Source organism: Falco rusticolus, chromosome 2, assembly GCF_015220075.1.
Source record: "Falco rusticolus isolate bFalRus1 chromosome 2, bFalRus1.pri, whole genome shotgun sequence".
Taxonomy (NCBI): Eukaryota; Metazoa; Chordata; class Aves; order Falconiformes; family Falconidae; genus Falco; species Falco rusticolus.
In genome coordinates this window covers 119,040,006-119,067,289 of record NC_051188.1, presented here as the reverse complement: position 1 = coordinate 119,067,289, position 27,284 = coordinate 119,040,006, and the positions used below count along the sequence as shown (strand labels likewise).

The 27,284-nt window shown below is 42.2% G+C and overlaps 1 long non-coding RNA gene across 1 annotated transcript in view; it reads left to right on the top strand.

The window, feature by feature from the left end:
- The window catches only part of LOC119143867, a 42,474-nt gene extending 33,036 nt beyond the window's left edge, over positions 1–9,438 (top strand). Inside the window, exon 3 of the long non-coding RNA XR_005102855.1 lies at positions 9,318–9,438. This is a non-coding gene — a long non-coding RNA (uncharacterized LOC119143867). The remainder of the gene's footprint in view (positions 1–9,317) is intronic.
- The last annotated feature ends 17,846 nt before the right edge of the window (positions 9,439–27,284 follow it).

The following is a 27,284-nucleotide window of genomic DNA, read 5'->3' as shown; positions in this document are numbered from 1 at the left end:
CTCTTTATTCTGTTTTACATGCCCTCACCCTAATTTGTCGGGTTTTTCCTACTACAGCCTTGCACATGTTCTTTGAGTAAATTTGACTCTCTTTGTACTGACTTTGCAGCCTTGAGCTTGGTCCTTCCCTTTTGTTTGAGAAAATAAACAGAATATTTACTGTCGAGTTTAGAGAGAAGGTCTTGCGTGCCCAGTAAATCAGAAAGAGCAGAAGTATTCACTCGTTGAGAGCTTCACATATGGACTAGTGTCAGGGAATACCGGTCCCTGCCTATAAGAATAATTTAAATTTCAGACAGATACGTGACTGGTTTTATGAGCTGTCAGGATGTTGCTTCACTTTAGTGTCTCCTCTGTAGGAACATGTTTCTTTTGCACTGCTGCGTTCTGGCTGTGGTTACTGCTGGGATCTGGGCAGGGCTGCAAGGGAAGGATGGGGCCACTACAAGGACCCCGTGGCTTCTCTCTTGCCCTTGCAGCTGCACCTTGACCTCAGTGCTCGTTCCTGCCCTCTCCCCCATGGCTGCCAGGAGGTATGCGAAGGTTTGCATCTCAGGCCCCGTCATTTCCCCTGCCCTGTGCTGGGAAGCAGTGCGGCAAAGGGAGCGGCGGAGCTTGGGACTAAGGAAGCCTCGTGTCCTTTTTCCAATGCTGAATGCCCTGTGCAATTTATCCTGCCCGTGGTGGCATGTTTACACTGCAAACTGTGTGCATGCTACTGAACACAAAGGAGAATTATTATTAGTGTGCTGAGATCAAACAGGCAACTGCATTACCCTGCAGTGAAGTAGGACTCGGTGTCCTGGATGCAAGGCTGTCTTAGCCTCTGTGGCTTTAGGACCTTGGATTTCTGAGCACCACGCTTTTGTCTCGTAAACATGCTAATGCATCTGATGCTAATGCTGTCACCTTATTAGGTTCTTCAGAACAGTATGGTGAGCTGTCTTCAAAAAAGAAAGCTATCTGGCCGTTGCAGCACAAGGCTCAATGCAGGCTGATTTACCTGCTGCTCAGCACTTCCCTGGGATTTAAGTAAGGTGTGTGCAGAATTCAGTTGTGCTTGATTTAGCACAGAGATTTTTAACTCTGTGTTCAAGCTGACAGTTCCTACATCACCATGTTGCTGCCTTTTCCTTCCTCTGTTCAAGGGTGTTCAAGTAAATACCTGGAAATACTGGATTCAAGCTGACTTCTTGGAGTAGATGATCTTTAAAGGTCCCTTCCCCTCCCAACACAAACCATTCTATGATTCTTACTCCAATGATACAGATTTGTAGCCAAAATGTAAAAGACTTGACCGTGAATCCCTTCAGTCTCAGTTTCATGCATCTCAGAAGTCCCAGCCTGCAATAAAGGATCACACCTACCTCAGGAATCTCAGAGATGGAGAAAAGCCTCATCTGGAAATCTTCTTTCATAGCTTCCAGGTTCTGAACTAAAGCTCCAAACAGCTCAAGCAGCTCGTGATTAGCTATGTCATGGCTTCATTATCTTGGCAGTTTTGCATGTGTCAACTTGGAGAAACTTAGACCCCATTTAAAGTACCACAGGTCTTAGGGTAGTAGGTGAAGTTTTGAGACTGTGTCATCTAACTTGAAGCTCTAGTTGCCAGAGGGAAGTTTTGAGACTGACTCTGGCATCTAAATTGAAGCTCTAGAGCTTCAAAAACTACCCATTTGAAGAGCGAGGTAACTTCTGAAGTACATTTGAACCTACAACTTCGAGACATCTATGCCTCACGTGCTATATCCTGGGAGTGTTGTGAGGGTAAATGTTAGATAGTGCTCAGATCCTACAGTAGAGGTCTACATCTTTATTTGCCTTAATGTACTCATTCTGTCAGGGCTTTGATAAGTCCCTCGTAGCCAAGAACAACACTGTGTGACGTGGGCAGGTCAGTCAAGCTCTCAGGCTTTGCAGAATGAGCGCAGTAAAAGCCTTTTTATCACACAAACGTCTCAGCACCACCGAATGCAGGAGATGAATTGCTGCAGCATCTATCACTTTCCTGATTGTCCTGCCCAAGGGCAGGCTGCTTCTGTTTGAATGGGAAGGTCCTAACCCCGGATCTCCACTGGTGCCTATGTAGAGCTCAGAGTTTGGAGGAATTGTTTGTTAAACCATATTCAAGCCTCTAGGGAGATTCTCAGGTGGCTTCTTGGGCTGCAAGGCTTTCTGTGTCCAAACTGTTTGTTTCTCAAGTGCTCTACAAATGGAGACATCTCTATATGATGTTGCTGATTGACAGCATATACCACACACCTCCCCCTATAGGCTCCTGCATGGTTCCATAACTGTCATCTCAACCCCTTTCCTAATACTACCAATTTCTGAGTATGAAACTCCTCGCAGCTCTTTTCACTTCAGTTCACACGCTGCTAACTTTCCTCTTCAGCCGTGTGTCTCCGTGACCATTAATACCAGCTGTGAGCATGAATGGATCGCTCAGCAGTACAAGTTTTGATCCACATCCAGTGTCGAATTTCTGTCACATTTCTGTCAAATTAGTGAGAGCTTATGTGAGCTTTAAGTTTTATGCCAGCTTTATGCTGGCTGTGGAAGGACAGATGATGCCTAATCTGAACAAAGTTAAGCAGGTGAGGATGGCAGGTAACACTTGATCTGTCATAGAGCTTGTTGATGCAAAATTAACCCATCAGAGTGATTTCTTAAAGGAAGGTGAATAGGCAGATTCATTTCTTGCCAGATCAGAGTTGTAGCCAAACAGCGTTTCTGATGTGGTACAGGGTGCCCTAAAGCTGCACGTACTGCCTGATTATAAGCATAATACCTTTCAGGAAAAGCTTTGTTTCCATTGTCATCTTAGAAATTCAGTAGTGAAATTAAGTGCTTTTCCAAGTGTTTAGAAAAAAAACAAAGCCAAACCTGAAGTTTACCCATCAATAAATAAGTATTCTATTTTTCTTTCAGGAGTGGGTAGTGATTATCACTCTCCCTGGTACAAAGTTGTGGTGATGGTGTCTTTGTATCTTTTGCTTCATGCATTGTTTGAAGGTTTTTAACTTTCTACTGCTTGATATTTAGAATGAACCAAATGATACTTTGAAGCAGCAGACAAAAATCGGATTTTTATTGTTCTTTTAAATCAATGCCTTTAAAGAGTACCATAATAATATTTTTTTATGGCACTATTAGTCCTGTATGGCATTGCCATTTTTAGTCAAAGTTGTAATTTATACGATAATAACAACAATGGAAAACATCCTTTGGCAAGATGAAATACAAATGATAATACCTCCTCCCATCACACTTGAGCATTTCTATCAAGAGCTGGAACCACAGAGGTCTGTGAAAGATGCTGAGGACCAGCACCTTGCAACGGACGCAGTTTCAATCTGGGGATAGGATGATCAGAATCAGGTTTTCTTGGCTTTAGATTAAGAAACTTTCTAGGCAGAAAATGAAGTCTATAGGTGGGTGCTAGGGGAAAAAAACCCCACACTACATTTCTGACAGAGCATTTCCTGAGACTTGTTGAAAGTTGCAATGTCCTTTCCTCAAGAGCATCTAAATTTCTTTCCTTTGCTTGTGCTTGCCTGGCCCACCCCCTGGCTCAGAGCAGTTATTATTGCTTTTCCAAAACCAGACACAGAATCTTGTGGGCCCAGTCCTCCTCCCGTTCTGCACAAAATTCTGACTTACCCACTCCTAAGTTAAAACAGGCGAGAGCAAAGGTGGTACAAAGGTAATCCTGACCTGTGAAAATGGAGACTCCCAAAACTGTTGCCCAGATGACTACTTAACCAAGGCCTGCATCATTAGAATACTTTTTAACTCATTTTTTTTTCAAAAGGGCCTAACTTCAGGCATCTTTTAAGGAAACTCTGGTAAAGGCTGCTTTTCTTGCATGAATCTAGAGGCACAGATGTGGAAGGCTGGAAAGGCCCCTGGGAAATAATCTCTGTTCCTCTGCATAGAGACAGATCCTGTTATGCTGCGACCTTCTCTCAAGAGATGTGTGTCCCATCGGTTGCTCGAAGATACTCAGTAAAGGCTGTTTCACACCCTCTGAGTAGCCAGTTCCTGCCTGTCACTCACCTTCCCAGTGTTCACCTTGCATCTTGCCTAGCTTTTTCTTTGCTGCAAGATAAACACATTTTTCCCATCTTTTAATGTAGACAGCCTTTTATGCACTGAAATGAACATCAGCATCACAAATAGGTTTCTGTGTTTCGTATACATTGAATGTGTCAATATGAAATGTATAATTTTATTGATTTATTGATTATCTTTTTTTTCTTGCAACAGCATCACATATTTACTTAGTGGTGCATAAAATTAAAGATCCTTTTTAGCAGCCTGGTCAGTTATTCCCTGCTTTTATTCAAGCATTTGGTTCCCAAGTACAATGCTGTCTTCTTGTCTCTGTGGTGTTTCTCTTGCTGACTTCAGCCATTTGTTCGCGGTACAAAGACCCCAGAATCCCAGACCGGTTGAGGTTCAAGGGACCTCTGGAGACCACCCAGTCCAACCCCTGCTAGAGCAGGGTCTCCCAGAGCAGGTTGCACAGGATCACATCCAGGTGGGTTGAATGTCTCCAGAGAAGGAGACCCCACAGCCTCCCTGGGCAGCCTGTCCCGGGGCTCCATCACCCTCAAGGTAAAGAAGTTCTTCCTCATATTCAGAAGGAACCCCCTGTGCTGCAGTGTGTGCCCATCGCCCCGTGTCCTGTCCCTGGGCACCGCTGAAAGGAGCCCGGCCCCGTCCTCTTGGCACCCGCCCTTAAGGTGTCTGTAGACACTGGAAAGGTCCCCTCTCAGCCTTCTCCTCTCCAGGCTGAGCAGCCCCAGCTCCCTCAGCCTGTCCCCATCAGGGAGACGCTCCAGCCCCTCATCATCTTCACAGCCTCTGCTGGACCATCCCCAGTAGTTCCCCATCTCTCTCAAACTGGGGAGCCCAGCACTGGTCTCAGCACTGCAGGGAGGATCCCCTCCCTCGCCCTGCCGGCCACGCTCCTCCTCGTGCCCCCCAGGGTCCCACGGGCCCCTTGGCCCCCAGGACACACTGCTGGCCCGCGGGCAGCTGGCACCCCCCGGCACCCCCAGGCCCTTCCCTGCAGAGCTGCCCCCCAGCAGCTCAGCCCCAGCCCCTGCTGGTGCCCGGGGCTGTCCCTCCCCAGGGCAGGATCTGACACTGGCCTTGGTGGGACTCCATGAGGTCCTTCCTCCCAAGCTCTCCAGCCTGCCCAGGCCTGCATGCAGGATCCTGAACTCCACCATCTGATGGCCACTGCAGCCAAGGCGATCCCCAGCTTTCACATCCCCAACCAGCCCTTCTTTGTTAGCACAAGGTCCAGCAGCCCATCTCGCCTTGTTGGCTCCTCTACCACCCATGTCAAGAAGTTCCCACCAGCGCTCTGCAGGAATCTCCTGGGCTGTGTGTGCCTGGCTGTGCTGGCTTTCCAGCAGACATTGAGGGGGTTGAAGTCCCCCACGAGAACCAGGGCCCATGATCATGAGGCTACTTCCAGCTCTGTAGAAGGTCTCATTGACTTGCTTGTCCATCAGGTGGCCTGTAGCAAACACCCACAACAGAGTCCCCCATGTTGGCCTGCCCCTTAATCCTCACCCATAAGCTCTTGACGCATTCTTCATCCAGCCTCAGGCAGAGCTTGATACATTCCAGTTCCTCCCTCACATAAAGAGCAATTCCAACACCTCTCCTTGCTGGCCTGTCTTTCCTAAAAAATACGTAGCCATTGCACATGTCACTTTGCATTCCAGTCCTGTCATCTCTCTAGTCTGGTGTCTTCCACAAATTCTGCTCTGTGAGCAGGAAAGATAACAAAGCATTTAAGAGATTATTTGCAAGAATCACCCTAGAAAGGTCACCCCTAGTTTGCCTCCGTTTGTACAATTAATTCTGGAGAACAATTCTTGTGAGGTTGGTTGTTTTTTTCTCAGTATTGCCCATTCACACTAAGACCATGTTCTCCTGGTTTGTTCATAGTGATGACATAGAGGGCAGTGTCAGAAATCCCACTGATGCTGAGATTCGTATATCACAGTTTTTTCCTGATCTGTTTGGCCAGATGTCCTGGCAAAGTAAAATGAAATAAAATGAAAAACAGTGAAAGTAAGGATTTCAGAAGATTTGCTTTTGGCTACTCCATTGGAATGTTTCTCAGCCCTTAAAATTTAGTTTTTGAAATAGGCGTTTAGCCATTTGTTTCAGAATTCTTCTAAAAAACCAAAGGCGTTCTGACTATTCTGTAGTTCTGAATCTCTTCTACCCTTCTTCCCCCCACAACTTTTTTACTTTATAAAATAGGTATTTTACTTCTCCTCCTCCAATCTCTTGGGATGTCTCCACCCTTCATCACTTTTTGACACCAGCTGCTTTAAAACTGTTCTTTAAATATTGGTGGATTTCATCCCACGTCACTCGTGCAAGTATATCTAACTCACCTAAATGTTCTTTGTCTTTTGCCTGAAGGCGGAACAAAAGGCAGTATCAATCCAGCCTTCTCCACAGCGGCTGTGGGATGCTCTCCTTTTCCATCAGGCATGGGTTTGGATTCTCCTTTGCCTCCCTGTGCTTCTCATGTATTTTGTTTATTTAATTCTGGCGGTTGCTAGCTTTGTCTTGTCCAGTATTGGGTGGGATTTGGGTATTTTATTGTTTGTTGTTTTTTTTTTCTTTTTAATTCTGTATTTTCATGCTTGGGCTATTCCTTTATTGTCATCTGCAGAATGTGTCTTGTTTCCACTGCTTTTTTTCGCAGTGACTTTTTCTGATCTTCAGATCTGCAATGAGCTTCTGATACATTTGTAATACTCTCTTGCAGTGCTTCTTATCTTTCATCTGTGTTGGGACACTTTGTCGTGTCTTTAATAAAGTCTCTCTCAGTAGTGCTGACTCTCAAACAGTACACCTTTATCCCTTGGATTATATTTCTAAAATCTTCCTGATGGTTTTTGAGTTTATTTTTGCTGAAGTCTGCTGATCCTTGCTTTCCTGCTTTCATACTGTCCTTTCCTTAGCAAAGTCTTCTTTTGTGGTATTTTACAAATGACGTTCATATTTTCCAACCAGTCCTCCCTGGACTGAATGAGGAAAAAAATTCCTTTCCCCTTGTAGTTAGTTTCCCCAAAGCGTGTTGTTTCCATCTTAGCTTTTAGCTTGAGTGTGTCCCAAAAAATATCCTGGCCTTATGGTTAAGATAACCTGGCATGAGCGCTCTTTGGGGGAATTGTATATATGTTTAATTTTGCAATAGGGGAATTGGCTCAGAAAAGCTTCACCCCCTTGGTGTGCAGCAGTGCCAGCAGGGTTGCCGCTCATCTCCTGCGTGACGCACTGCTGTGCACTCTGACGTTGGGTAGTTTGGGAACCAGGGCATCATCAAATGCAGAAGCTGTTTAATGAGCTACAGCTGACACTCGCAGAGGTGGGTGACACCGAATGCCTCTTTGCTTAGCACGAAAAAATGACTGATTGGAGATATATGTATGCTTATATAAACATGCATCTCAATGAAGTTATGGATTGTCCTTCCCTTACAACACCATCCTTGAAAACATCATGTGGTTACTTATGGTTTTAGTCCATTCCTAAGCACAGCTGCATTCATTCTCTGCTTCCAGCTAAGAATCTGCAACGGGCTGCTGCTGGGAAATCCTCCCCTTTATTTTTTCCTCCTTCATAACTTCTTGCAGCTCTGACTCTTCTCTCCCATCTGAACTTAGAGCAAGCACATACCATTTTCTCCTAAGTTTTGCAGACCTTTGTCTCTTTCTTTCCTTGCCTGTCATTCCTGGACATGCTTGATACTAACATACCAGTGCTACAGGTTGCCCCATCATGTTGCTGTAGTGCTGGCAGTTTCACCCATGCACTAAGATTTCAAATTCTTCCTGTTTTATTAACCACAATCCTAATGTCTGGAAACAGATACTTGACAGGCTTTCTTATTGCTCTCCCCAGTTTGCCTTGTCCTGTCACCCTCAGCAGCCTGCTCACAGGCATGGTGTTTTTTTATGTCAAGTCTTCCTTTTGCAGGATGCTGTTTCATGTTCGGTAAGGCCAGTGCTCAATACTGCCCAAGCATCCTTGTATCGTGCATCCTCAGGACCCATGCTTTGGAAATCCACTCTGTGCACTCAGTGTTCTGCACCAATACGCAGTAATGGATCAGATTAAAGCAGACCTGCAAGTCTGAAAAGGAAGTGGGATACCCAAGTGTCATCTATGCTTGTTTGCCATTTATACTGATAATTAAAATCTAATGATAGTTGCATGTCTGCCAAGAAACAAACTCCCTTGGTTGAATGGGTGAGAAGAATTTTGCAAGGCAAGATTAAAGCATACTCCCTTCCCTGCTGGGATCCGTGCGTCAAGCTTTTGTGTGTGAACTCAGGAATTAATTGCTCCACAACGGAATCAGACTCTAAATTAGTGAAAGATTGTGTTGTCACCTCACCTTCAGTGGCTCAGCTGGCAGAACTATGTTCCTGATTAGCCAGACAACAATTACCCTGCATCATTCCATCATTCCTCCCCAAGTACATTTTTCATTCTTGCAGAGCATCCTATTATCCCTATTTTAAAAACTTGAATGATTTACATCCATCATCAGAGAGAACTGGCGTGTTCATCTCCAGGCAGGCCTTGGGTGCCCTGGTGGGATGTCCAGTATTTCCCTGGGGACTGTGATTTTCTGGGCTATTGGCATCTCTTCACTTGAAACTTGACTGAGACTATGAATTCATGTCAAAGTGTACCATCTCAATTTTGTCTGCTTTTCACTTGCACACTATTTCAGTCATCTTTGGAGATCAGAGATCATCTGAGCTGTGAATTGTATAGCATCTCAAACTCAAAAGTGGTACTATAAAATGTCCACTATATGTGTTTATAAAGTGGCCTTTGTTCTGTTTGTTGGTATTCTGTTTGTTGCTCTAGCCCTACCAGAAGTTGGCTGAATCTTCTGAAAGAAATTCTGACTGTCTTGCACCCTTTGGAACTAGTAGATTCAGAACAAGTAATGAATTTAAACAATACTGCCCTAATTTCTCTGCATCCATTTGGAATTGCCAGCAACCTGTATTTACCCTGAAACAGCCGGAGTAGCATTTTTTGGTTTTGGTTTTCTTTTGTTTTTGCTGTGGCCCTACTGCCTCCCTAGATGGTTCCTCTCTAACCTCACTGCGCTTGTCCCCATCCCATCAGAGCTGAACAAATACTGTAGTGGCTGCAGAAAGGGGAGAAGAGGGAAGCATAGACAGTTTCTATACTTCTTCCCCTTTTTAAGGCTATTCCCTGTTGTACGACTTCCATGACTTTTCCCTCCCTAGGAGGAAACAGAGCACCATGGAAACTGTGAAGCTTGCTCAGATGTAGCATCTCGACCTTACGGGAAGAGCGGTCCACCTCCAGTGACAGAGACCATGCAGACTCTGCATGGATGGAGGAGAGGTTCACGTGAGTAACGAATGACCTATGAGTTTATTCAGAACCTCTGGGAGCAAAGAACAAAATCTCGGGGACATCTCGTGTCATGGCATTTCTTGAAGCACCAGTACTGCAACACAGTGCCTTGGCTCGGTCTCCATAATCTCCTTCATAACCTGCAAGATCTAGCTGCAGCCTGTTTAAAAATGTTCAGAGAGCAAACACCTTTTCCATATATGAGAACCTGGAGGCCAAAAGGACCCTCGGTGATTAACTTTCATTTTATAAAATTTAAACCAGCCCCCTGTTCCTCAGGTGGTGTTCAGCCCATCACAAGTTTCAGGAGTTTAGAAGCACAAATCCTGAAGGTGATGGAAAACCAGCTGCTCTAGACAGGTGTATATCTTTGAAAGGGTAAAAAATCACTGCACTAGTCTTAAAGGAAAAAAGACAATCTTGCCAATCTGTCTAACGCTTTTAACCTTTATCAGATAACTTTTGTGGTTTATGGTACAATTACAGGAAAGGATTAATATTTATATAATTAAGTAAGATTTATGATATCCCTTTTGCATAGAACCAGCATGTCAAGCTGTTCCTCTTTTCAAACAGTGAATATATTAAAATTGTTAAGTAAAACCAGTCCTACCACTCCATTTTGCTAGAGATCACATCTCCCCATTAAAAATGAGATTTACCATTTACAGTTCAGCAGTCAGCTTTATATGCAGGTTATTGCTCTGACTTTTACTCCAGAAACTAGGCCTGCTCTGCTTAACTTCTCATAAAAAAAAAATAAATGCTGTCAAAAGCCTTTCTGGATTCTAGGTTATATTACATCAGACTGGCTTCTGTCCTGATGTCCTCATCGATGTACTCTGTCATACTCTTCTGACAGTACTCCTTTTTAGTGAACCCATGCAGATAATTTCCCTTTTTAATGAGCCAATTTCTCCATCTCTTTATAAGAAGATTCCCAAATCTCTGTTTCACAGAAGAGATAGGGTAACAAATGTCTCAAATGAGATACTTACCATTAAAATGTTTCTCAGTCACCTCATCACCTCTGTTTCCATGTAAGACAGTGGAGAGAGAATGAGAAGTATGAGTATGGGAGGCAGTGGTAGATGTTTAAGGAGAGGGGATTGCTTCCTTCTGTCACACTGTAACTCTTGTGTCTATGGGTGACTTATCTGGGCACCTTTGGCAAGGCTTGGAGGTTTGAAAGCAGGATGATATGGTTATGAATACATGGTGATAAGCGTTACCTGGTAATTATCTGACTTTTGCTAATAGTCCCGGTAATGAGCTAAGATGAACATGCTCTTAGGCTGAGCGTTAATATATTTATCACCTCAAGGGCAGTCACGCCCAGTCTGGGACAGTCAGGCACTTGTCACCCGGGGGTATGTCAGAGCTCCTTGCAATGGGCTGACCTTTCATCTTGCAGAGCTGCCGTTTCCTCCTTTGCTTCTTCATCTTGCCGTGTGTCTAGGGTTTTTTTTGGTTTTGTTTTGTTTTTCTAATTCTCTAATGCTTTGACTTCTTTGCTTTAAACTTACTAGTATTGACTTTGTCTCATCTCTTCATCTTTTATTTGTTTCTGCTTTCTCCCCTTGTGTGGTGTATGGCCTATGAGCTGTCTCTATTAAGAATTGTGGTGGTAGGAGAGCTTTGGCTCATTGTTACAATTCTTTTGGTAGAAATAGACCCTAGATCACAACATCCCCAGAATTTGTGTGTTGGCTCATATGGAAGGTTGAGTGATGGAAAAGTAGTCCTGTGTCTCCTGCAGCCAGAGGCTGTAAGGAGAGGGCTTCAGAAAAGATGATAGCCCTAGGAAGATCTTCCTGAAATACAAGCTCAGTTTGTCAAATTTATTATCCTGACCAGAGATACAGGATACAGTTGGTACCAATAGCTCACATCAATGATGTAAAAGAGGGAAGGAGGAAAGACAGAGAAAACAGAATTTTGAAATTTCTGCATGGAAGCTCACTATAAAAAGCAAATCCTCATGAATATTTAGTACGAAGACCAGGGTGCCCACTTTTGACTTCTTTTGTGTATTGTAATTGTAGTTGTAAACCATAGTGTAAGAAAATCTCTCTGTATAGATCACAGTAATCTTGCCTATGAGGTTCTCTTGCCTGTTCTCTTCTCTGTTCTTCTGGCCGGTTGGGAGTCCAGCAGCCTCCTAATGCAGCAGCTCTCGAGCAGACCTCCCAGGGTTTAAGGGGTCCCAAGCTTCCTCTTTGGCCCCATGTATATTATTATGCACTAAGTTACAGAAAACGGGCAAAACTACCTATATTAAAAGGTTTAGCTACATGTACACTGTATTTAGAAAGTGATGACTTTAGACTCTGTGTTACAAACAAAATTCAGTGATAGCTGAACAGGATTGAGGATCTCAAATCACTATTTTCTATTAAATAATCACATATTTCATTGCTCTGTTTAGCCTTCTAAATTGCACATTTCATTTTGGATTTGATGAAACTGTTATATTGCCTATTAGTTATGAAACCAAGAACAGTCAGCACATTCTAAGTGAATATGCTGATTAAATAGGAAAGAATAACTGGGTCCTCCTACACAGACCAGAAAAGAAGAGTATTTTCTTGCAGTGAAAGCCCATTCAGCTTCCCACAAGCCATCTATGTGAATCCTCTGTATAGATGAATATTATGGTTCTTAGCTCAAAAGGGAGCGTGTGGGGTGACTATAAAATCCTCAGGGTTTTAGAGTTGGAAACTTACCTGCCATTGTCTTTTATTTCGGTCTGTGATTTCCAAAATTTTCATTCTATTTATGCCTGAAAAAGAAAACAACAACAAAAAACAAACCACAAGCAAAACCTCTTTTTTTTTTTTTGCTTTACTCATCTTTTTCTATAGGCAAGTCAGGAGACTGGCAGCTTTCCATGAAAAGCTATTCCTGCTTGTGCTGCTGTAGCACACTGATTCTACTGCATAATAATTTTATAAAAAGCAAACCTCAAAATACAATTTAAATGTACTGGTCAAGTATTTCCAGTGATTTATAGAAACTCAGTACTTCTCCCAGTGGCACAACAACCAACAAATGCGTTTATATTAGTTTTATCCTAGTTCCTTCCAAGGAAAGAAAAACCTGGGCTCGTGTTAAAAACTGACGGCAGATGGATGCTGCAGCTCCCTCACAGATCGGTGGGGACAAAGTGCCTCTTCCCCTTGAGCACCAAAGTCCCTTGGCCTCCTTGCAAAGCCCAGCCTGCACAGAAATCACCTTTAAAGCGCTCTTCAGGGATAACCCTGCTGAAGGTGAGGAGGCAGTCCCGTCTAAGATTTGTCTCCATATAAAGTAATGAGAGGCTTGAAATCTGTCCCCCAGCTCTGCTAATCTTGCTAGGATCAATTTGTTCGGATGTAAATGGCTGCTGTTCATCGGCTGTTTAATACTGAAGCCCCACAGTCCCTCTCATTAATAAGGATGCTCAAAGAAAACATGCTGTGCTTTTATTTGTACATCTTCATCTTCTTACTCATTATAAGTAACAGTTTTACTGAGTGTTTCCATGCCTAATCATGTTGTTGTGGTGGGTTTTTTTCCTTTCCAATCTATAGTTGGGGTTTAATATACCATTACAATTTAAAGCCCCTGTAAAGAAAAAGTGGTTCTTATCTGCTGCAGAAATTACTTTCATTAAGCACGTTACAACAGTGTATGGGAGCATGGAGGTACTCAAGGAAAAGCTGTAAATTGTGGTGCTGTTAACTGCAAGCGTACTAGATGGCAGAGAAGCCTCAACAGCTTCGGGCATAATGAATCAAAATGATGTTTTTTTGCAGTAAAGCTGATCGCAAATAAAGGCAGTGGTGTTTTCAGATTGGCACTTGACTCGTGCTAAGCTTTGATCAGAGCTCTTGGTAGGCACGCAGTCTTGGGGCCGACAGGGCTTTTCCCCAAGCAAGCGTGTCCCAACACTAGCAAAGGCACACGCGCTGCGGTAGCGTACACCTGGCAGATTGCAGCCTGATTTCCTAGGGATATTGTGTAGTTTGTCGCCTTCTGTTCCAAGCCACTTGCTGCGGTATGGAGATCTTGGCTGACTTACGCTCTTAGAGAAAAAAAGTCAACAGATTTATGTTTACTATCAGTTGTGATGTTCCATTATCGACTTAGCAGCAGCCTAGTGACTGCAGAAGCAGCACAGATTAGGAAGCTACTAGATGCTGCGGTGAACAACCAGTGTGGCTCCCATCCAACAAAAGAAAGCCCACATGCCCTTTATTCTTTTACTTTCCTGTTTTTCTTTCTGCAAAATTGTCCTAAAGAGGAGAGCAGTCCTCTCCACGAAAGATGTAACAGAGCTCACTGTTCACAAATTGAAGTGGTATTTAGCCTAAATGTCCTGAATTCTCTTAATTGCTGTTCTCTCTGTTTCCAGCTTTGTGGAAAGTACAGTGGGAGAGTCACTATTTAGTGTTTGTCTTGGTAATATACAATATAATACTCATATTCATAAAACATACAGGAATATAAACCGAGGCAGAATCCAGCTTATCAGATTCTCTGTAACTTTAAGCTGGCCTTTCCAGATTCAGTCGCAGTCACTTAATTCCTGGTCCTTCCTACTTCATGTGCCACAGCGACATTTCTCTGCGGTGCTGCCTTCCTGAGCAGCCCAGGCACACCAAGCCTGAAAGGTGAGCGAGAAAATGCATGAGCCTCTGGCGAGCCGGTCGCTTGGGGCAGCCAAAATCCCTGCCAGCAGCAAACACAATGGTCAAATATCAACCAGGAGATAAAAAATGGCTTAGAGAGATGGTTAGATCAAGACTCACTTAGTGTCTCCGAAGCTCCATGACCAAACATCCTGAGCAGCACTGCACAAGTTAATTAACCCCTGAGAATTTATTTTCTCTAAATTGAGCATAAAAGCAGTTTCCTACTCCATGGAAGTGTTTGAAACTACATAATTACCAGGTAGTCCTTTGATTCATCTTCTCGAGCTGAAGGTGGCATAGGAGTGTGAAGCACTTGTAATTTAAAACATAATCAGATGCAGCTTAAGGAAGGCACTCGGTGGCCTATGGAGAGAGAGGTGTCTCCCGTGGAGCCCCTTAGGAGTCTGCTGGTGCTAATGGGCAGCTGCCGAGGAGGCAGGGAGCGGCACAGATTCCTGGCGATCTTCAGCTTCACACCATGGGAGGATGTGGACCATTACTTTCCAAAGGCAAAGATGAATCTTTTGAAAAAGCACACTTCAGTGACATATGTCCGGTCTCAGTAATTATTTACAAGTATTGAATAAGGCTTAGGCATGCCAGAGATAAGTAATAATAGATCTTTTTCATAAATATATATGAAGAGCTCTGTATGTATTTGTGAACCAATTGATTTTAAGGAAAAAGGACCAGATGCATCAAATAAATTACTGAGCGAGTTGAGTGAAATTCACCAGCCCATGTCAGATATGAATTAGACAACAGCCAGTTTTGACTAAATCCTCTGCTGTGCGGTTTATGAATTCTAAGCACCACCTTCCACATAACAGCACAGGGGCAATTTAACATAGTTATGTCCCCTTGATTCTACAAAAAAAACCACAATAGTCATCAGAGTTATTTTCAAGAAAAATTCCAGAGGTTAATAAGCATGCAGTTGGTTTATACCCATGGGTCTATTAACCTATCTTTTCTTGCAGGATTTATGCACAAAACTCAGTGGGAGTTTTCTGGGAAGATTTGCATGTCCCATTAGAGTTAATAGGAGGCATGCATGTAAATGCCTGCCACACAGACAGGGAATAACCTTTCTTTGAAGGCTCTAAAGAAATTTTCTAGTTCACTCTTACTCTAGCGTATTAAACCCAACAGGCAGTCTGGAGATTTGTCCTATTCTTTATCTGTCACACTAACATCTTCAGCTCAGAAAACTGTCTTCCCATCTCTTTTTTCTTCTTTCTCTTACCACTTATTCTTCCCTTCTATATTCTTCCCCTCCTGCTTCTTCTTTTTCATGACTAGATGGACAGCTTAATCTCTGCTGATGCAAGAAACATCGCTCCTTTCACCTCAGCAGTGTTACACTTTTCCAAGCCAGAGGAAACCCAAGGGTACCCTCTGTCCGGCTTGGTTCGTAATGCAGTAAGTAACAGCGCGGCACAATTCCTTCCCAAGGGATACTGATGTTGCAGGATGGTTGATACAGGGTTTCAAGGGGACACTGGACAAGCACTTGTTAAAAAACCCATTGAAGGCTGGGTCACTAGATAGACAAATGATGTGAGGATCAGGAAATGCCTGAACTGAACATAGCTGGTGGCTGGAAGAATGCTCGGGAGAAGTATTACAAATGATTGCTCTCCTCTTCCTCTCCTTTGGCTATTTAGGTATGGCCACTGTTGGAGACGGTGATCTGAAGCAGTCTGCCTGCTTTTATGTGATGCTGGACATTCCAGTATTAGTCCTTGTCTTTATCTCCCCCTGTGCAGGTCCTGCACTTCAGGAGTTTAGCAGATTAAATCTTCAGGGCTGCAACAGTGATGAGGAAGGGAAGGAACTGCTCGCCTGTGGCTGCCCCTTCTGCCTGGCGGTAGGTGTGTCGTACTGAGGGGGGCTCCCCCAACACCCATAACTCTCCCTGGTTCTTCTGAAGTCTGAAGGGGAGAGAGAGACAGCACCAGGCTGAGCCTAGGAAAGGAGAAACAGATTCCCTGAGGGGTTTTGTAGGTGAAGAAGGGCAGCAGAATAGGAGCTGGAGCAACGAAAGCAGTGGTGGAATCAAGCTGTTCATGAGCGTACGTGCCTTTGCTAGGTGTCGTGAGACTCAGCCCTGCTAACGGCTTCTGAGGGAGGAATACCCAAGGAAAATCAAAGACCAGGAGACTGGTGGAAAGTAGTCGTCTTCCTCTGATGGGGAGCTTGCCTGAGATCTCAAATACCATGTCTTGTCCAGCACGTTGCTGGTAATTCCTTCAGCAGCAAGCGCAGCTGGAACATACCACTTACAGACCACTGGACAATGCCAGGATTTCCATGCCACTGTTTTGGCAAAGGCAAGAGAAGACTTCCCTACTGGTTCCTGCTACAGAGGTGAGATTTTTCCTGACTTGGCTCTTTGTGGGAATGGAGCTACTGTTCTACCTCCTGTTGCTGAACTGTGGTGTGAGGTTGCTGTGTAAAGCTGAACAGATGCTGTGTGGCATCCTAAATATGCCATATGTTGCAGTGCAGGGGATGTTGATTCTTAAATGTATAATTTGCAGAGCAATTTAGAAACCTCTTGTGACAAATGATTCAGCTCTTCAGAGCTCCTCTCTCTTGATCTGTGTTTGTATAGCAACTAGCATATAGTGCTCTAGTTCGTATTTGGATCTTTCTGTATGCCGTATGCAGTGTTCACGCTTCACTTATTTGGTTTAGTTAACTTCTTCACCGCTTAACGGTACAGTGCATGAATCCTGGAGACAGGACTACAGGTTATGACCTTTAGAAAGCCAGTGCAGCATAGGATTTGAGAATGTGTTTCGGTATGCTTGTTTTACTTTGTTGTTAAGTGGTCAACGAAAACATCATGGGTTGACTGTGGATCTTAGTGTGTCTCTCTCTCTTCCCCTTTCCCCCTCAGAACTCTGTCCCTCCTTTTTCTTAAGAATAACATAAAAGAAACAAATGTTTTGATTTTGCTGATCCCTATAGCATTGCAGAGGGAATGTGTCTCCTAAGGCAACGCTTAAGCTTGTTCCAACAACTCCAGCTTCCAAAGGACTGCTGCCTTAGAAAGGAAACAGTTTAAAGTTTTTTTTTAAAAAAAAACAAAACCAAAAAAACCCCAAAAAACAAAGAAACCCAAACCAAAACTAAACAAACAAACAAACAACAAACCCGCACCACCAAAATCCAACTTCTTTTTATATCTTTGGCTCCAAAAATGGGTATGTAATTCATTGCACCTGTAGTCAATTATCCATTCAAAACAATTGCTATTTCACAGTGATTAGCTGATTTGCCAGTATGAGAGGCAGCTGGGTTTTCCATGGCCAAGTAGTAAAGCTCAAACCAATGAAATCTTCTGAGCCCACATTCTTCTCTTTTGAAAGCCCACAGAGAAATAATCTTTCTGTTGCAAAATAAGGCTTTCTTCTAAAATAAAAATAGCATTGTTTCAGGCTTTAAATGGAAAGCCGGTAGTAGTTTTGGCGCTTTTTTATGTAAGATGACTGCAGTGGACAGATGTTCTCAGTGGAGACTAATTGCTTTACTCTTCCTAATGGACATTATTAAAACATTCGGGATACTGTGTGTCCTGAACTGCTGCGGCACAGCCTCTCGGTGCCTGGCTTCTGTAACTTTGTCATTACTGTCATGACAAACTTTATCTGTCCTTGCTGTGCTTTTCAAACCTTTGGCACTTTCTCCCAGCTACTGAGGCTGGATGTTTAGCTGTTGAAATATAAGGAACTGTTTACCGTCTGATGTATTTTATGCATCATATAAAATTTATGTTGAAAAAATGCAAGTTTAAGGGAACAACCTAGCCCTACTTTCACTCTTAGTCATACTGGTACGTAATGGGGTGAGCTTCACTACGCCAACACTATTACACAAATAGGTGAAAAATAACTTAGAAAGGAGAACATGCAAGGGACAGGCTATAGTGTTTAGATATTGACTTTTCTTTTTAAGAGGTGTAGAGTAATTCAATATAGCTAAGTGTTTGATGGAGTTACGGCTCATAAAAGTGGTTCTCCTCCATCTACTCCTCCAGGATTCATTCTCTGCATGGGATCCACTCTTATTAAAGCTGAGCAAGAAGGCTGTAAAGGACAGTTAATGGAGGGAAAGCAGCTTCTCTCTCTGTTTGTTTTAACACACTGGTGCAGTTGTAAGGGAGAATGGTACTTTTGAGAGAGATGTCCAGGAATAGTCACTACTTTCCAGGCAAAAGTGAAGCTTTAATCTCTCATATTTCTTAAGAGTTTAATGATCATTAAATCAGACTAGCCTGCTATAAATGGAAGATGGCAACTCCATGGGAACAGCTTTGTGTGCTGTTGGAGCAGGTGAGGCTGCGGTACTCTTTGCCTGTCAGGCGTGGAAGAAAAATGATTGTTGTCTGGTACTTAGACCTCAATTTGATTACCTGAGCATATGCCTCTTGTGCTCTCTGAGACACCATAAGGTGTCCAAGATGCCTGGATAGGACTAGCAGGTTTGATTAAAAAAAAACCAACAACAAACAAACCCAAACAACAGGATACCCCTACCTTTCTGCGGCAGCAGCTGGAGGTCAGTGAGGTACCCTAGGGTGTCAGCAGCACACTGAAACAAGCCCACGGTGTCCTGAGGTCTCTTACAAGCCTGAACAGTGAATTCCCAGTCCGATAGGTGAGGGAAGACTGCAGCTGACCGAGCAGGCAAAACCAAGAGCTAATTTGATGTCATTAATTTCAGAACCTTTATCAAGAGCAAGACCTAAGCATCAGTGAAGTACATAAACTGGGGTGTGAGGTGGGATTCAATACATGGTGCCTGACAACACATGAATACCTACACTCGATGGTATTTCAGATGTGGTAATCAGGAGTAAATCTAGTTTTCTGTATTTGAATTTTCCCCTAAGAATTTCTCTCTATTGCTTTTGAAATAGTATAGAAAAGAATAGATTGGTACTAGCAATGGATAAACTTTAAAGGCTGCTAAAACTGAGCTCAACTTAGAGTTTTTTTTGTGGCTTGCTGGAGCTTTCAAAATTAGTGTGTCAGTCTTGCAAAGACAAAGTGAGAAAAGGTCGGTCCTTCATGAGAAACTGATTTCCCTCTAGAAGGAAATGTTTTGAGACCTGCTCTTTATGATAATTTGGGTGTTCTTTTCTTCTCAAGAAATTGGAAGTATAGTGACATTACAGCATAATAATATAAAATGTAATTAAACTTAATTTTAAAAAATACCATGGGCTATGGTTCAAATTTGTCTTCCATTTAGTGCAATATGAATATGTTCTTAGAACAATTTCTCTCTCTCTGCACATCATGCAGTAAGTCAGCTTTTAAGAAAGGCAGTATAAGTTCTTGTCTTAAAAAGCTGTAATCAACATTTGAATCTCAGCGTGGGAGGGTCAGTGGGAGGAAAACTCCCTGCCTAGCAAGCACAGGATCCTCAGCGCTCGACCAGTTCAAACACCAGGAAGTTGCATGGTCTAAACAGCAGAAATCCTTCATCAGTGCGAATCCTCACCACTAACAAAGATGACAAAAGGATGTCTTTGCTTTTTTTCCTCCACAGCCACCTACTGGCTTGTTTCTCTGATCGACATCTGAAAGAAAAGCTTGTTCAAAATCACTTTAAGATATGACAAGATAGCAGCAGATCTACATCTGAAGAATTATATTCAGTGGATGCTTTTTCAGTCTCCTTATAAAGCCAACAAAGGAAGGATTGCACAAAAAGTTTGGCAGTGATTATAAGACAAAAAGTTCCCACCTTTCATTTTCTATAGCAAAACTGATGAGAACAACTTTAGTAGCTAAAAAACATAGTAGCACTTTCTTCTTTGAGGTGTCCTTTCTACATTTCAACATGAAATTTGAACTATTGAACTTTGGTGCAGGGTTCAGTGTGTGTTGTCAATCTTGAGGATCCACAATCACAAATCAAGCTCTAAAATGGTGTTAAAATACATACGCATGCATGCACTCGTGCATACACTGGCCACATTACAGGAGCAGTAAGTAGTGGGGACATAGGAGAGATTTACTTGGCCTTCTGGTTTTAAAACCTTTAGAAGCCACTCATTTCATAGAGTTAAGATTTTCTCAATTATGGAGGATAGAAATTTTATTTCAAATAAATCAATATTCTCATGTGATTTTTATCTGTAAGACCCAACCTCAATATAGTAAAAATGCAAAGAGCTGTGATAAAGTCATGAAGGTTGGGAACCCCAGGTCTTCTAAGCAAAGCTGAGGCCCCATGAGGTCTTAATGTGGTGGACTTTAATAATTAGAGATAGTAATTCAGGAAAGCTGCTTTACTAGAAAAATAGAAGATAATAAAAATAAAGTGAGTCATCAAGCAAGATATTTTGCTAGACAGCAGATGTTTACAAACATATATATGTTTACATGTGTACATATAAATATGTACATACTATCTATATATATGTACATGAACATGCTGAGGCATACAGACATACATGACATAGCAGTAAGGTGTCTTATATTGAAGAAGAATTTTCCTGCTGAGAAAAGGCAGTGAGTATATATTTCCTGGATGTAACAGAATTTAATGGATGGATGTCATAAACAAGTGCTTCTCCTTCTCTTGAGCAAGGAGAGGTCAAAGTCCCATTTTAATATTTTTCAAAGTCAGGATTATAAATAAATAATTTAAAATAATTTAAAAAAAAAGATTACAGTAATGAAAAGGGTGTTAGGTAAGGAGGATGAAGGGCTTCTTACGTATGTGGGCGGCCCTTTGGAAGGACCAGAGGTGTTATTGCACATTACAGCTCAGTTCTTGACTCATTTTTGCAGAGGTTCTTGGGTTCTACTAGAGTCAAAGGATAATCGTGCTTCGGAAAGAAACCAAATCTATTTGTTCCTTCCTCAAATCAAGATTCCTCCATCAATATCCATGAGGCATTGCAAGTCCTTCATCCTGTGATTCCTATCACAGCTGGGAACAGGGAAACACCTGCACCATTTTTCTGTGCATCCCCTCTCCAGTACCTTTCAGGAAATAAAGAGCAGCTTTTGGCTGCACAAGTATCTCGGGAAACTATTCTGTGGATGACTTTCTTCAATGGTAACCTGTGGTTCTCTGTCCCTGCTACCCCAAGCAATTACAGGAGAAAATCCTTGCTCCAGTCATCCTTTCTTCCAACTAGATTACTTTTGCTTACTACAATAGCTGGACTTTGACCTCTTATCCATTTAAAATGCAGCTGCTGAGTTCTTGAGTTCTCTTTTGCCTGTTGGCCTGATGCTCTGAGCATACAACCTGGTTTTCTGCTTTGCGAATCTTTTTTTTTCCCCTTTCCCATTTTACTTGCTGCTCTACCTTTTCCTATTCCTCACTGCACACTCTGTCTTACCTTGAAGGTCGCTCACAGCACTCTCTCCCTCCCTCCTTGTCTAGTCGAGTCTCTTATCTCGGAACATTAATTTAGCCTGACTACAGTGAGTGAAAGTAATAAAAAATAATTGGTTATTTGCAATAGTCCTAATCAAGGTTGTATTCATGTGTCTTTCTTTTTAGAGCTATAAGGTAATAAAAACAGTTGCTTTCTGTGAAATGTATTGGAATCCATTGAATCCATCACTAGATAAATATTGTACACCAAGATATTTCCTTTTCTTGCACTGAAAGTGTAGAAATTATAAACTAACTACTCCAGGAATATTAGGATGTCCACCTACTAAAGACGAGTTCCAATGCAGTTCTTGCTTATTTCACAGCAGGGTTGTCTGAAACCAGCATTTGTGATTAAAATGGGCATTTAACAATACGAGTGACAATCTTTTGTTTAGATTGGTGAACTCATTACTATTATGAAGCATCTACATTTTAATTTCCAGAATTTGTACCCATTTAAATTGCAATCAGGACACAGCAGTAAGAGTGGTATTCTGTTTAGATGCCATCTTTCTAGTCAACGACTTCACAGTCCTTCCAGAGCTGCGTGGTCAAAATTACAGCCCACTGCTACACTGAGTTCCTGGTCTTCTGCTGAATTCTTCCAGGTGGATCAGAAGCCAGGGAAGGACTTGTCTCCATAGCCGAGTTTCTGTTATGTGGGGTGGACATTCTCTTTTTCTGTGCCTTTCTAAAGGCCACAAATGCATGTCTTCAGCATAGGAGGAATCCAAATCCCAAAGACATTTATCCAGGCCACAGCACCAACTCCCTCGGGCAGTGACCTGGCTTACATTTTCTGCTTGTTCTGAAGAGCAGGCTGGAGTATAAGAGCCTAGGCAGTGGGTAGGCTTTCAGCTCACTCCTCCTTTTCACTGTTGCTCAATTTTCATCACTTCTCACGCTTCACACAAAATAATACTCTGAAATGCTTTCCTTAAGAGCAGTCTTTCATTTTTCCCCGCAGCCTTGCATTCATCTTTGAGTGGAAAACTGTACCTCACTTCTCTCTTCTCCTAAATAAATGCACCAGTTTCAATTAGGTTTAAGCCGGTCCATAACCGAAACCTAATGCCAACGCCACACCACTCTTACATGCCTACAATACTTCGCAGTCCTAAAAATTTAAGTGTAAAATAATGGACATTTTCTATTGATCATAAACTCAATGGTATAACTGCAGACTCACATAACTTTATCCCTTCCTTGCCCTGCCCTGCCCTTCGTTAGCTTGGAGGTTTCTCCTCAGTGCACAGAAGTTATATAGAAGGGATTATTTTGCAATTGTGGTTGTATTGAGTAATTTTGGAGTGGAAAAAAAATCACTTTTTAAGCAATTGGGAACTACTTTACTTTCCTATATATCAAAATAGGTGAGCAGATTTTATTTATTTCCCTGAAAAAAAGTCATTCTACGACTGAGACCAGATACGGAGAATTCATCTGGAAATAGTGGTGCTTTTCAGAAAGGTAAAAGAAAATGAAAAGCAGAGAGAAGCCTTGAAATAACCTTATCTACAGAACAAAGCAGATTAATGTCTTTCTGAGTACTCTTTGAGCTGTGGCGCTGTTTATGAAGGCTGAAGCAAACCGTAACGCGTTACCTTTGGCCTTGCGTTGTTCTCTGTGTGGTGTGGTTGACTTCTCAGAAGCTCCAGGTCCGTTGTTTAACGCAAGTACCAAGCCTTCCCTTCGCTTCATTCGGAGCAGCCGTTCATCCTTGCTCTTTGCTAGGGTGATCCATGAGTTTTGTTGGGCTGAGCAAGAGTCGGACTCTGCAAACCTTTCTTACAGACACAAATGGTTTTCTTGCTGAGTCCATGAGTATGTGCTATTGAACAAGCAGTAAGGTAACACCGTTCGGTCGCGCAGGTGAAGCAAAGCCATACCCAAGATGACAACCAAAATTCCGTAGCACTGTGCGAAAATTTAGGTTCTGAAATCGTGCCATGAGAATGGGCTTCACCATAACGTAGTCGGTTTTACAGGCTGGTTTTGCACTGCGACCTAACCATGGTAAGGTAATAAATGGTCTTTATCCACGTAAGGACTGACCAGTTCTGGTCTGACACCTTGAGAAGCACTGCTGCCCTGAAAGCTACCGAGCCCGCTTTGTCCCTGGCATCAGGCAGGGCAGGAGAGGAGGGACACAAACAGCTACACCCGAGGAAAGGCAGGCACAGTGGGTGGAACCTGAGCTGTCTTTTCTGCCATGGATCCACAGGTGACAGGAGAATTTCCTAATGCTGCCCCTGAAATCCTATTTGCATAATGTAGCATTTTCCTTTTGGTTTAGGTATGGAAGACATAAAACTCAAGGTAGTGAAAATAACATTTACGGGGGGTTTGTTTTCTTTTAAACCCCAGGGAAAAGAGTATCAGAGTTAAGGTTTCCTTTTTTTTTAAGTTATATTGTTAGTCATAAGAAAAATATGATGGCAACTTGTGATCTTTTGTAACTCTTGCCGTAACACCTACAGAGAACAATGTAAAGCAAGGATGCAGTGACATGCTTTAAATTAGATCGCACTTTAGCAAGCTTCAAGAAGATATTTTATAGTAGCACAATTTCAAAAAGCAATATATTCTGTGGACTTTTTTTATAATAAATTGCAATCTCCATGGCTGGCAATTCCCAGTATCCCCTCTGCTATTATTTTAGCAGCAGCACATCTTTGAATAAAATATTTCCTCTGTGAGAGTGCCTCGGATCCTTCTTGCAGTCTGGTCACAACCCGGGCTTGAAAGTGCTGGGCTCTGGGTTCCGCCAGGAAGCATGCGGATCGCAAGTGGCTGTTCTCAGCTGCACTCGGCTGTCAACATCCATTCTGCTGATTGGTATTAAACCAGTCTTTATACAGCAAAACAGAACAGAAGAGTGTAAAGGTTTTCCCCAATACAATTTTGATGCCAAGGAACGCTTTAAGATGCTGCCTAACGTGAACAATATTCACAAACCGTTAGTGAGATGAGGAGGGGGAAAAAAGGCAGCCAAAATTCAAAATGCCTCGTTCTGTTACTTCTGTTTAGCAAAGGGTGATGCAGTCGCACAAGCACTGATGTCAGTCCTTTAGCTGAGTTACACATTAACATTCGGGTCCCAAATGAGAAGGCTAACTTCTTGTTACTTTTATTGGTGGATGCAAAAGACTTTGATTCAGCAAGTTATTTGAGCGCACAATTGGCCATTGAATTAAATGGGACTTACCAGCTTAAAACTAAACATGCCCTGCAGGCTGAACACTTTAACACTGAGATATTAAAAATAGATTAGGGTATAGCAGTACATAAGTGGAGACCATCCACCATCTGAAGTACAGAAAGAATTGAAAGAATTGAGAAGCAAAGGAACAAATCCAGCACATGATGTTTAATACCTTTAGGCATGATGGGATAATAAGTAAGTTATTGTTTTCTGAGCCATTAAAGGAACGCATTGGTTTTAGAGATCTTATTTCTAGTGAAATTTTGGTTTTCACAGGAAATACAGACTCTTCTTATGGCTTGCAATGTGTTTGCTAGAAACAGCCATCTGCTTCTCCTGCTTTCTCCTAAGGGGAATAAATTCCTTGCATCTGGCCTGTATAATAGGACTTAGTGCCAGATCCAAGACCCAATGAAGTTAAATGATGTCTTTCCCTTAGTCAGGAAAAAATCAGGATTATATTGCTTTTATAGCTAACATCTCCTGCTGCTTTTGCTGTTTTTTTGTTTTGAGTCTCATCCTACTCCAGATAATGGGCAGATGTTGCTGCCCGTATATCCTTATTTCTAGATTTATGCACAGGAATTCTTTTACCTTGCTGGCTTAGATGCTCAGTACTATCCATTTTCCAAAGAGCTTTTAAAAACTTCTAATTGCCTTAGTCTTAGAGACAAAACTGCTTAGAAAATCCAAAAATTGGCAACCAGGTGATAACTTAAAGCTTCCTATTTTTTTCCAGTTTCTTTACTTACTTTGTATCCAGATAATTATTTCTAATTTCTTTCAGCTTTATATGTTTCTGTTACTTTTTTGTTCATACTGTTAATGTCATTCTCTATGTGTTTTACCCGCTGCTCAGCTCTAGAAGCACCAGAGCCTTGCACAGTCATTTATTCAACAGCCAACTTTCTTTCTTTCTGCAGAGGACCTAGATTTTGCACATAATTTCAGACCACATGTAGGACAGAAATACTCCCTAGGGAAAGAATTCCCTAGGACTTTCCTCTCTCCTTCTGTGTAATACCTTCTGTGGGCAAGACCAGGTATCCATTTTTGTACAGTATTACATTCCTCTTTACTATTTTTATAGCAGTTGGTAAAAGTTGTAGAGATGTCTGTCTTTCATAACACATGGGAGGAAAAAAAAAAAAAGTCTTATGCATCTACCCAAGCAGTGCTGTTGAGCTGGTTGCAGAAGTAGGTGGGGAAATACAATCAACCAAAAAGTTACTGAAGTATATAGCATAGTGCAGTATAATGTTGCCACAGAGAATACTCTCTGTGCTTCTGTCCTGTGCCTACTTGTATGTATTCAGCAGTCAGTAAGTTTGGTGAAAACTTTGCTGATTACCAATTAATTTTCTAAAAAAGGATGGGTGGTAGTAGAGTACGGAATGGCTTCTACATGGTAAATAAATGAAGGTGTTACCTAAAAAAACCCAGAAAACTGAAGCGAATTATGGCACAAGTTTATAATATCGTGGGTGGCTAGGGAAAGTGGAGAGAATGAGTGCTTGCTTGATGACAGCAAACAGAACTGGCCAGAGGCAGGCTAAGGCAAACAGAGAAAGTCCTTCTCACAATGTGTAGTTCAGCTGTCAAGCTCATACCCGTGGGATGGCAGGGACGTTGAAGGCTTACATTAGTTCATAAAGAAATTGGACTCATTCATGTAAGAAAAATCTATTGGAGGTATTAAACACAAAGCCAGTGATCTTTAAAGCAGAAAGTTCTTGAGCCAAAAATTTTCAGGAAAGTGAACAGTACCGAAGTGAGATACATTTATGCTGTTCCTAAAGTATCTATGTGCTTCAGTATCTACTGTTATTCACTGCCGGAGGAATAGTGCTGGGCCAGATGGACCTTTAGTCTGACCTGTTTCATTTGTGTTTATATTTTTAAATAAAGTGGATGCTAGAAGTGTTAGCAGCTGCCTGGATTTGTGGCTTCCCTGATGCAGAAGTGCTGTCTTTCATGGGACCCTCGGAAGGAGCCACCTCAGACTCAGCTTTAAGCCCAGTGATGTAACAAAGGAGGCAGAAGATGATAGTTCAAAACATTATTGGGGATTTTAGAGGAGTTGCAAATGATTAGTGAATTAGAAATGTGTAGTAATCTAAGGGATTTGAAATTAGAAAAATATTTTTCTATGGTATCTAGCCTATAAAATCAAGATCAGTCTTCATAATGTAATGCAATGCAGCATTTCCTAAGCAGCAAGGATCCTGTATCTGCTTTTGGGATTGGAAACAAATGCTGCCAACGTATTGTATTGTTAGTACTTGTCACTATTTGTCCTTTTTCTAGGACCTACTGATAACTCAGTAAAGAATAGGTTCTCATTATCTAATGAAATCACCTGGAAATTGTTTATTGAATTCAGCAGATTCATCCTTAAATGCTTTGGTCATTCTTTTCAAAGAGTCAGTGGTAATTTGTTGTCAGTCCAGATCTAATATACATCTCTAAATGTCCCTTGGGATTATTATTCTGTTCCTTCAAGACAATCTTCACTGGCAGAGAATGCAATTATTAGCATT